General features: G+C 41.7%; 1 protein-coding gene across 6 annotated transcripts in view; it reads right to left on the bottom strand.

The window, feature by feature from the left end:
• apbb2b (amyloid beta (A4) precursor protein-binding, family B, member 2b) overlaps positions 1-12,185 on the bottom strand; it is a 55,538-nt gene extending 43,353 nt beyond the window's left edge. For 4 of the 6 annotated variants that reach the window (XM_055010346.1, XM_055010349.1, XM_055010350.1 and 1 more), the window contains exon 1: positions 11,539-12,058. The gene's annotated coding sequence lies outside the window, so the exon portion shown is untranslated. The other 2 variants (XM_023265679.3, XM_055010348.1) reach the window with 2 other exon arrangements.
• Between the last annotated feature and the right edge of the window lie 344 nt (positions 12,186-12,529).

Raw genomic sequence — 12,529 nt, 5'->3', positions numbered from 1 at the left:
GGACTGGATGCTTTATTTTCCCGACTCCAAGCTCAGTGTGTGTGCATTTGTCTGCAACAAGGAAGAAGCAGGGAAAAAAAAACAATAGCCATCTGTGAAATCTAGCTCCAGATTAAAAGCGGAAGCACATACATACACCCTATGTGTGTGTACATATGTGTATATCCTTGCATTGTCAGTAACAGGAAATAACTGAGACAAACTAACACTCTGACTTAGACTGCAGCCTAAACAAACAATTTTGTATACAGACAAACAAACACACACTCAGGCGCTGCTCGCAAAGGGAGCTCTACGGTTTGGTCCCATGGCCATGCATCGTCCTTGAAGCAGCGGTGTATAGAGTGTGAAGGACAGACAGAAATAGCGCCACTATAATTCCACTTGTATAGTCAGGGTTTAAAGCACACTTCAAGGCTTACAGCATCTCTCTGTTTGTGTGTGTGTGAATTTATAAATGTGTCAATGTACTGTGTACGTACAGCTAAAGATATTTTCGGCTGGTGTGGTTTCCAGGGGCGGGACGGTGAGAGGAAAAAAATGACCGCAAAATAAAGGAAAGGAGTGAGGAATTTTCAGGGTGTGCCAAAGAATCTCAGGCATGTCAGGGTGGGTTGGTGGGTCAGGGCGACTGGGGGCAAAAGACCTCTAATTGGTCAACAAAAGAAGCAGACAGCTACACACACACACACACACACACCTTGAGAATAAAGGTAGGCGATGGCCATTTGTTGCTGCATGTGTGCACTAATTCTATTCACTGACCCTGAGCAAACTGCAACAATGAGAGGGTAAATAAAACACAAAAGGAGGTGAAAGCGACCCATACATTTATACTTCAAAGAAAATGTGTCAGCTGTGACAAGAAACACATACAAAGGTATTCATTTATCTGCAACACCCTCAACACTGAGTAACAGGCAGAGCAGATATGCACGCTCTGAATCAACACCAGCTAACGTACCCAAAATACTAGAATGGAGGCTAAATGGTTTTGTAACACACTTAGAAAATTCACATTCACTGACTTCCTCTGACGTGGAAAATAATTTTACAGAAACAAAGCCAAGAGACGATTTCCTGGATTTGGGAAACTTGGGACCAAGTGTACTGTAACCCCTCCCCTACCCCCGATACCCCTCCTCCACGCTTCCCACTTCCCACCCAGCCTGTCTTTCCTGTGGGTGAGGAGAGGTCGTGGGAGGGGAGAAAGGCTACACCAGGAATACACTGACACCAAGTAAAACACACTGAAAGGAGAGTCCATTTCAGCCCCTTAAAGCATGATCCCTCTGTGGAACACGCATGCAGCCAGAATGACTTTGGTGTAATGAGACCACAGCTCTTTCCTGGATCCAACGCTGAAGCAGCAAGTAGTGCCAGCAGTAGAGTTAAGCAACAAGTAAAGCAAGGTTTATATCTCAGTTTGTCATGTGCCTGTTACCTACTGTTTTTGCAATCTTTAAATGCTCCATACTGTTACTGATGTTTTGTCTTCAACACTTGCTTCATAACTACCCTACAATAATGAGAAACATATTTTAAACATCTGCTGGCCAGTTACATGACAATTCAGCCGTTTTGAGTAGCTGCCCAAATCTAAACTCCTATAACAGCCCACATGAGTCTTGTGCTCTTCCTGTCATCATCTGTGAGAATATTAGACTTGCACACAATCATAGAAATAACAAGTGTGCATCACGGTAATAGTAACAGTTATAAAACCGTGGTGCACCCCAGACTGTCGCTCCTGCTGCTGACAGTGGTGTTAGCTAAAGTGTTGGTGACAGTGAACAGAGGAGGTTGTACCAGGGTCTAGTTCTAAAGTAGTTTGGACAACTTTGCTGACACTGGAATTGAGGTATCCGAGCAGTGCCTGACAAAAAATTAGTCATGCTGCTCTGCTGCCTTTTGTCTCCGTCACTTGACTCCATTTCCATGAAGATAACTTTGTTGTTAAAGAGCGCATATTATGCTTTTTGAGCTGCAAAGTTACAAAACCTAAAATCAGTACCAAAGGAAGCTGGTCTCTCCCTGGAATACCTCATTTGAAGTCCAGATTTTTCTACGTGACTTATCTCCATCACCATGTCACACATTTGCATAAACCCTGCCTGGCAGCTACTTTGGCACGCCCTCAAAGAAAGACTGAGCAGCTTCTTCACAGTATGCCATTACTTCCTTGGTAGAACCGCTTCTGTCTGTGGCACATCCTTATATATTTGAGGTTATAGTACATTACCAGCTTGTCCTCGACCAATCAGCGCAGACGAGGCTGTTCAGAAAGGCAGCCTTAAAAGAGACACAAGCTAAAACCATTTTAGATAGAGGATGAGAAGGGGTGCTCAAGCAAGGCACCGTACTAAAACAATATCTAGTTTTTGAACATTAAGGCACGTAAACATATTCTAAGAGACCCCAAAATTAATTCCATTGATAAGCATAAAATGGCTTACAGAATATAATGCAAAAAGGATGCTTGGGGTAAGTTGAAAACATAGTTTTAGCAGCAGCGCAGGTGGTGAGGCAGAGTGAAGTGGTGTCTTCACGGTAAGCTTTCAACTAGTTTAAGTACATTTTAATATAACTTTAACATACTGCAAATACATGCATATATGTATGGATATCTGATTTTTTTGACTCCATAAAAATTGGTATCTCCATCAGCTGCAAAAATCCAGAATCAGTCAGGATCTAGTTAATAATGACAAACTGCCAGCTGTTCATATTAGTCATTTAACATTTTCTACTTATTACTGACGACCCCTGACAGTTGACAGGTGGTAATTAAAACTTCTTGAAGTTTCTTTTGCTTCAGCTAACTAACAAGAGGAGCTGTGTAACACCTACCAATAGGCAGGAGTGATTTCAGTGAATTTAGCGATTTTAAAAATAATATGATGCGCAAAGTTTAACCGGTAGATTAACAGCTGCTGCTCTATATCCACCAGCTGCTATTCATTTGCACTTGATTACTAACAAACTAGTGACTATCTGCTTGTCTGAAAATTATGATTAGGTTAACAAGACTGTTATCTAGAAACTGACTTACCACTCTATTGGCTTCTTTGAACTTCACAAAGTCTACTTTTCATTTTATCAAACATCAAAATCATACTTTAGCAGAGTGTAAATTAAACAGCCAAGAGCCCAAAATTTGACCTCTTACAGTTTGTTAAGGCTCGTTAATGATTTAAGTTCTGGTTAAAATTGGAACTCTTGCATTTGAAAACTCCCAGAATATCTCCTCAGTGTTTCAAAGAAGAATAAATAAATTGTTTTCAGTATTTTTATATCTGGAAAGAGTTATATTTTTACAATCAGGCTGCAGGTTTCTGTCATTTCTTTCATCAATATCATTCAGCAGATAGATTGTTCTCTATACAGGGGTTATAGGGATTCTTATTAGAGCTTCTGCTTCTCGTCACTTGCTTGAAAGCATTACAGCTCTTTTGTCTTTTACGGTACACATGGAGGCAAGCCATGTATACAAGAAAGCCTCCTTCCTCTCAGTGAAACATACAGACATGCACAAAAGGCCTGTCAGATCCGAGGTGAGGGCAGAAGCAATGGAGACTGTTTTCTATATATAGCTGAGATGTGACAGGACATCCGAGAGGACAGGGAAGTCTAGACACAAACGGAACAGCACTTACTCAGAACGAGTGCGTATCTTAAGTATAGTCTTATTGTCTGGCATTTTAGTGGAAAGCCTGTGGCAAGTTCTTTCACAATAATGTCACAAGATGTTATCATTATCACAGTCCAGTCTGATCTGGTTGGACAGAGGCTCTGATTTATTTGCAGAAAACGGCTATGTCAAACGACATACAGACAGTAAGAAGAGGAGACATTCAGCAATTGAGAAAGAAGGGAACAGGGTACCAGCATACAAACAAGAGATGTCAGGAGAGTCAGTGGATCAGAGAGAAAGAGTGACTCATCAGAAAAGGAATGTCCTATCTCTGCCAAAGGAACCACAGACACAACTGCAATGATCGCTCCGTCTCCAATACTTTAAATCACCCCCTTCCTCGCTCCTGTCATCCCTTCCTCCCACACAATGGTTGTCTCTTTAACCCCTCAGTCTCTCTCCTCTCCTACCGATGGAAGTTATCGTTGTTGCCTAACATTGGCAGGGCAGTCCTGATGCCCTCAGGAGAGCATTTTTCTCTGGCTGGATACTGGTTTTGGAAGGGGATGATACAGCTAGCTAGCTAACCGATACTGGTGCATCAGGACTGCCCTGCCAATGGTAAAAGCAACCACACACACACGGCTGCAAATCCACTTATTTTGTCAAGTCAATGCAAAGCCAGGAACCAAATACCAGCACTGTGTGGTTTATCAAAGATACACAGTTTATTTCAACTCGTGTACAAATCCCTCTAAAAGTCTCTTTGCTATTGCAGCTCTAAGAGTCACAGTGAAAATATTAACATGGAGCTGACGCTGCATCACATTCTTACCACAGAGGTTAAGTTATAGTTACTCCTACCACAGGATATGATGCAAACGTGAGAAACGAATCTGATCAGAAACCTCAACCACCATAATGACTGCCATCGTGATTCAGCATTCCTACCACTTGTCATCCTGTGCATTCACCAGACAGGAATGTGTTTTGAGTAATTCACAGACTCCGGCCTTCAAGGTTAACCGTTACAACAGAGGGAGGAGTGGGAAGTGGTACGGCTGTAAAAGTCATAGTGAGCATGGTTTAATTTAGTGTTTAACAGAGGAGGAGGAGGGCCACCTTGGCAGGAAAAAAAAAGATCACTTCCACCGAACAACACGAACAAATCAACACAGAAACCTGAACCTTTCAGGAGATGCAGCAGCTGCAAATTCTATAAATGTCACAAGTGCAAGTTTTTTTTATCACGCTGTCAGCTAACTTACCAATTTTTCTATTTCAAGCAAAGTCAACTTAGTGTGAGGAGATATGCAAATATGATACAATATAAATATTTGATATGAAATTTCTGTTGAGCTATATATTGAATAAATCATTACAGCAGTAAAATACAAGACCAGAAATCAAAGGGAAACTCTAGTAAGTGTACAGTATCATTATACATTGAATGCAACAACAAAGATGCTACGTTACAGCCCAATTTGCATTTGGATTTATTAAAACACAGACAATACATCACATATCTGTGTCCATAATTTGTACATTTAATTTATCAACTGCCTTGCAAAGTGCTTTATACACCAGCCTGAGATATTCTAACACAAACAGACCAACAGGAACACTTGCATCACCATTCAGAAAATGTCAGAGAGGTTTGCCTGGCAGAAAGCAGATCAGTTCCTGAGTTTAAATGCATGCAGTAAAGCAAGCCTCAATCTGCATTAGTGCCGGGGTATTGATAATGTATTGTGGCAAGCGGCCATACTGCAATGTGTTTCTCAATCAAGCATTTTTCCCACTTTACCTGTAGACTGCAGAACAAGCACTGATACTAAGTTCTCTCATTGATTTTTATGTGTTAGATGCAAAAAAGGTTTTCAATGCTGATGTCAGTCGCATATCAGAGGCTTCAAATGCTGTATGTCAAATTAACTGTTTATGAGTATATGACAGATACAAGCAGAGAAACAAATTAAAACAACAAATTAAAACAAATTAAAAATAGTTAAATACATACTCCATGTGGAGGCACCTTTTTTCCTTCCGATGTTGATAACATTTAAGGGCACTTGGAAAAATATTGTACATGTTGATTCCAGGTTTTTTCAACATCTATAAAATAAATAAAAGAAATTTCACTTACAGTCATGGTTGTATTGTTTCCATGCAGAACATTGTTATAATTAAAAATGAGCCAACAATGAATAAAAATGACATGTGACTGGAGCAGAAAACACCCAGAAACTGCCTGGGGTTCAGAGGGTTAAAAGGCTATAACATGAGAGTTTAACATGTTTTGGTACTAATTGCTCCGCCAAGGAACACAGCGGAGTTATGCGACAATCGGTGTACGTTTGTCCATCTCTTAGTCTGTTTGTGCACACCATTACTCAAAAATGGACTAACTAAATCACCACCTGATTAGATTTTAGCAGTGATGTGGCTTGTGGTCTGGATCCACAGATTTGATAAAGATTTCTGTATCATTGTGAGATAGCGGCACAGCATCATTGTAACTATGACAAGTAAATGCTACGTCAGCTGCCTGCTGACAATCACATGATTGGGATCCTACTACAAATCCACCGCTGTAGACTCATCGGGACTTATCCACCGGAAATCCTACAATGACTGAGCAGCCTTGGCGGAGTACTGCACTCTCTCAGTGTTTTTCTTACTACTATTATTTATCCCTGGAATATATTAAGTATTCACTTTTCTATGATACTGTAGCTATGTAGCAAATCCTGCCATTTGAGAAGCTGAATCCTAAGAATGTCCAGAAGTTTAGGAGGTTTTTTCCCCTTGTAAAAATGCCTGGAGCAATATTCAGCTGATTGCTTCAGCTCCACTTCCCACTTATCAGTGTACTGCAAATATTTTACTTGGCATGCTTTGCCATCACAGTACAAAGATTCCTTCCTCCTGAATATTTTTTGTGCAATACAGTTACCTGTTAACAGATGAACACTTATCCATCTACTCAGGTAGTCCGTGCATCAAGGATGGAGCATTAAAGACTAAGTCAATACTGGTTTTGAGACAGCACAGCAGAAAATTCTTGAACTCACAGTACCGGGCCAATTTACAGAGGCACCTAGGCCTCTAGCTTTTGCAGCCTCTTTCATCACATTCTAGCTTTCATATGACTATGTGTATGTGTTTGAAAGTCAGAGAGAGAGGAAGGGGGGAGAGAGAGGTAAGAGTGGGAGGCTGAAAACCCTTATGTAGCTGAACTGGGAGTGATGGGGGCATGCATGTGAAAGTGCAGCGATGTGGAAAAGACAACACCAGAAACAGAAACATATAAACAAAAGACTGAGTGAGAAAGTGTGCATATGGGTGCACCCGATGGGAGCGCAAATCTTTTGTCGGCGTGTGGAGTTTCCTTTAAAAGCTGAAACCTCATCCGTCCTCGCCTGCTTCCACAGGTAATTTGGAGGCAGAATAACATGCATACTGACGACCCAATCACAAGGCAGACTTGACAGCAAGAAGACAGTCGATCAGTGAGGGCTGCCAGAAGCTGACACATTTCACTGCACCGCTCATACACAAACAGACAAACACACACACAGAGAAAGAAAACAAAGACGCAAAGTAAAGCGGAGCAAGAAGAAGGCGCGTGGGTGAAAAACTCGACAAAACGGTGAAACTGAGTGAGACAAACAGACAGACAGAGGGACAGGTGGAGAGGGAGAAAGGGGGCCCTATCGTTCAGTTTCACACCCTACAGGATGAACAGGGCCTCTGTGCTCCTTCCCTGTTCAAACACACCTCACGGCTGTCTGCTCCCTGCAACAACAATGCATATACACACACATAGACTGCAGCCCGCCTGACAGTGGGCACAATAACCCTATTGAGAGGCATCGATAGGGGGGCTGAAAGTGAAGAGAATAAGATCGAGAAAGAGATTGACAACACTGACATACAGTCTCCCGGCCCACCACCACACATTCAACCACACAGACAAATTGTACGCTTGCCAACTTGACAGCCTGGGATGAATCTACTCTCTGCTGTCCTTAATTCATCATTCATCTGTCCAATCTGGTCGAACTCTGCACACACACACAAATATGCACATGCCTACACACACTTGTTTGGTCAAGTGCATGCCAGCGGTATTGTTTTGCAGGGAAAGAAGGGTGGCGGTAACAGATCTCCATGCTTTCTATCCGATTACTCACACACACCTACGCCGACAACACACAGTCACACAGGCATGTACACGCATGCACACTTTCACCATCCCTTCTCGTCAGCTGTTGTACATGACCTCGACCACACACAGACTAACAGGTTGGTGCTGCAAGGCAAGAAAGTCCCGGCGCAACACACACAGGCACACACATCTATAGTCCGACCGGCATAATTATATCCAGTCTGCAGAGCTCTTTGAGGCTAGTGCGATAAGGAGAGGTATTTCGGGGTGTTCGGCATGCCCACAGCTTACACTAACTGATTAGCAATTCCATTCTATGTACAAGTGCGCTGTGCACAGTTCGTGTGAATGCATGCAGACATGAGGGAGGTGATGCAAACTACCTATGCAGAGAAGGATCCATCTTGAAGCCGAGGCACTTTCATAACACTAAAGCTAAACAAACAAGCACACATAAGCACAGAGGAACAGTCTGCAGCGCTTGGCCCAAACCCGGCCCATAAATGTCCGAGTCACTTTTTCCATACTCAGCAACTCTTGATGTTGTATAGAAATCCTACGGAGGGAGGGAGGGAGAGTAAATGACGAGGAAAAAAAGGGATGAAATGAGGAGAGCAGAGCAGGAAATAGGGAGAGGGGCAGGATATAAACCAACTTGAACAGCACTAGAGCCCTGAGCAATTAGCAATGACATCATGTTCCAACACACACTGCAGACCAGGGCCAGGTCTGGATGAAGAGCAAGACAGCAGGGAAAGGAGGCTGCAAGAATAGAAGGAGCTGAGGCAGAAGGATGACAGTGCACCATTTCTACTACGGTGGTACGGATAGTGACACATTCAGTTCTGCGGCTAACACTGATTAACTCACCAAACCAAGGCTGCAGCATAAACCTTAAAAAAAAAAAAATCACCACAACCACAGCCTAAAAGGGTGAGCCCTACTAGCTGGTTATTATCAAAGTGTACACTGAAATAGAAGGTTTTCTCCAATTCAAAGATTCAAAACATGCCAGCTTTCATTCTTTATGCTCCTTTGTGAATACACCTCCTAAATGTGCAGACGGGGCAGCACATGCATCGGCGCAAATGCGATGCAAAACAAATGCATGAGAGCCAGTGTAACCAGGGGAGAGTTGCAGGGAGACTTGGAGGGTGAGAAACCTCAGCGGAGAGCTCCAAAAACTGAAAACAAGTCCCGTGGTAATTCCTGTTATTGTCAATAACTTCCATGTTGACAATAACACCAAATACTGCGACATAAGGTATGCAAGTTTTTACACTCTGAAGGCGTAACAACAAACCCTGAGAATGTTAATCAGTGGACATCTGCAGTGAATGATTTTGAGAGGAAAGTCAACAACAATCCATCTTCTATGTCTTTATGCTCAATCATAGCATATCTGAACCCTCCCACCCTTCAGGAAAGTTAAAACAGGAAGGTTATTCAAATCATTCTCATGCTTCTTTAAATCACAAAAACATAAACAAGCAATTAACTGGCTCCACGTATAAAACAAACAGGCGTATTATCTCAAGGGCCTGGCACAAACTACCAAAGGCTGGGAATGATTAGCTAGCCATGTCCAGCCAGCACCAAGCACCAACACAAAGTCTTCAGCCCACCCCCGGGGGCTTGCATGGCCCACAGCCCCCCATGTAATATGTCAAGAGAATACCCTTCTTTATGTCTGTTTGTTTCACAATGAGCCTATTTATTACTTAAATTGTAGCACAATACAGAGACCTGCATGAGGCAGAGTCATGTGTCAAGAGTTGGAGCTTCTCCAGATGGGAACCACCACATCGGGGCAGACGTGTGCTCAAATGATTAGTCAGCCGAGGTGTTAACTGACAGAAATCCGATAACATTCACTGTTTAAGCTTCTCATATTTGATGCTTTTGAAGGTTTTAACAGTCTAAAAATAGAACATTTTGCTCCTTGGGGATTTCATTCAGACACAAGTGCCATAGTGAGATCTGTTTTTTGACAATAAATGATTAATGGACAAAAACACAGATACAGTAACAAATCTAAGAGCTATACTCATAGGGCCATATAAGGGCTGCACTGATTGACCACATGCAAAGCACAGATATAAGCCCCCAACTGCACATTTTGCTTCACTCTTAGCTATAAGTTACTGTGTTCAAAAGATTCCCTTCTCTACGGGCAACAACAACCTTCAAGCGGCGCCCTATCATGCTGTAAATTTTATGTTTAGCCAACGATTTAGACCATATAGTAAGGCAGTACACCTCCCTGGATGCTTTGTATAAAGAAAACCAAACAAGCCAGAGCTGTTTTTTTCCATAAAGCAGAAGATTAATCAGGTGCAGTCAGACCATTCTACAGCATTGAATGATTCTGGGCTGCATAATGGTCTATGCAATACTAGGCTGCAACAACCCTTTATTTTCTATATTTGGTCTATAAATCCTCAAAAAATTGTGAAAATCAGTGTTTCTCATAGCCCAAAATATGACATTGAATGTCTTGTTTTCTCCACATCAGTCTAATAAAGGGTAAAAGAAAATACAAAATGCTGAAATTTAAGAGGATGAAATTTTTTTTTCTTGTTAAAAATTCAGTTTTACCAAGTATTCAATTATTAAAGCACAGTAATAAGCACCAGGCTGACTAGCTAGTGCAGGGGTGTCAAACATGCGGTGCGCGGGTCAAAAGCGGCCCACCAGAGGGTCCAATCCAGCCCATGGGACAATTTTGCAAAGTGTAAAAATTACAGAGAAGATATTAACTGCAAATTGTAAATTTGTAAAACTGTAAATTCAAGTTGTTTTGATCATAAAGTAAAATACTAGATTGTTCATTGTTCTTTTGTCATTTTGTCCCTCATTTTGTATTGTAATATTTTGTCGTTTTCATTTTTTTTTCTTGTTTTTTTCTCTGACTTTTGTCGCTGTTTTTGTTGTTTTGTTTTTGTCGTTTTGTGTTTCCTTTTTGTCTCGCTTGTGTTTTTTGTTTCACTTTTGTAATTTTGTGTTTTGCTTCGTTTTTTGTCTCGTTTTTGTTTTGTCTCGCTTGTGTCATTTGTCCATTTTTTTTGTTGCTTTGTGTCTTGTTTGTGTAATATTTTGTCTTTTTTGTTGCTTTTTGTCTTTTCTCTCAGACTTTTGTCATTTGTGTTATGTTTTTGTTGTTTTGTTTCTTGTTTTAGTCATTTTGTATTTCTTTTTTGTCTCGCTTGTGTCATTTGTCCATTTTTTTATTGCTTTGTATCCTGTCTGTGTAACATTTTGTCATTTTTTTGTTGTTTTGTCTGACTTTTGCTGTTTTGATCATTAAATATAATACTACATTGTTCAGTTCCAGATGTCAAAGGCTAAATGTTTTGTGCCTTTGCAGACACACTGTTATCTGGAAGTTGTAATGCACATGTAAATGATAAACTGAGGCATAATGGTTTTTGAAATTGAACGTATTTTTCTTAAGAAATTCAGGTTGTTCATGATGTTTTGTAAAAAAGATAGTTCCTTAAATGTGAACATTTTCAGATTTTTTTTTGCACTAAAACAAAGGTAAAAATTGGAGTTGTCATTATTTATAGGTTATTATGCTTATTTGTACTGGTGCGGCACATTTGAGGTGAAATTGGGCTGAATTAAAAAGAACTAAAAATGAGTTTGATACCCCTGAGCTAGTGTATATGAAGACACGGTGTTGTTTTTATGTGGTTGTTGGTTAAGTTTGGACTATTTAAAGCCCTCTTACCTGACACTGGCCCTCTGTGTGAAGCCAGCACACGTTTAAGAGTCGTGTTGTTTCCGAAATGCTATTTTACACGTCTTCTGGGTCCACATCCAGACGTTTCTCCGGTAAAAACCCTTGACACAACGGTCGAGTTCAAGCGGCTAACGCCGGAGCAGAGCACCGACCAACGGCTGCCCGTCTGCCCGCCGCCAACGTCTACTCCCCGGCGGCTTCAGCGGCGTTTTCCTCCCTGAGAGAGAGCTCGTTCAGCGGTTCACACGCAGACAGAAGTAAAACCTCCGACTGTAAACTGAAAGCTGAACACGCCGGGTCCCAGTAAATACCTCCCATCCGCCGTCGCAGCCTCCCACTCGGCTCCCCCACCTTCCAGTCTAGTTTGCAACACAGCGGGCCCCTCGGAGCCCCGAAAGCACCGCGACGCCAACAACACGGAAAGTTACTTTTCACATTGAGCCTCGGAGTAAAACCGTAACCAGCAAAGAAAAAAAAAACTTCGTGTATTTAAGCGGAAAAATATCCAACATACCACATCACTCACCTCCTCTCCTGCGGGCTGGGACTCCTCGCTGCGCTGCTGCTTTTCTCTCCTCCCCTCCGCTTTCTCTCTCGGCTTGTTTCTTTCTCTCCTCCCTCCCAGATGCCGCCGCTCTCCGGCAGGGGGAACCGGGGGACGCTGCTCCGGAAGAAAACGCTCCTCTCGGGGCTTTTATTATATAGTCCAATCTAGGATAATGCTGATTAAAATAAAGACAACAAAAAGTAGGCTAATTATTTCCTTTACAGACCAGATAGTTGGGAAAGATCTGAATGCAGGGAAGTTAAAATAGATATACATATATAATCAACATATAGCAGATTAGTTAAATAAAAAGAAATAAAAGTTTTGATTATAGTGTGTGATTTATGTGAAAATCGCCTGATTTTCCACATCAGCATCACCGATTTAAATAAAGGTATGGGGAATCTCTCTGTAAAGCTGCATAAATGATTA

The sequence above is a fragment of the Amphiprion ocellaris genome, chromosome 4 (genome assembly GCF_022539595.1).
Source record: "Amphiprion ocellaris isolate individual 3 ecotype Okinawa chromosome 4, ASM2253959v1, whole genome shotgun sequence".
NCBI lineage: Eukaryota > Metazoa > Chordata > Actinopteri > Pomacentridae > Amphiprion > Amphiprion ocellaris.
The sequence above is the reverse complement of the archived record's forward strand: the minus strand, read 5'-3'. Positions and strand labels throughout refer to the sequence as shown.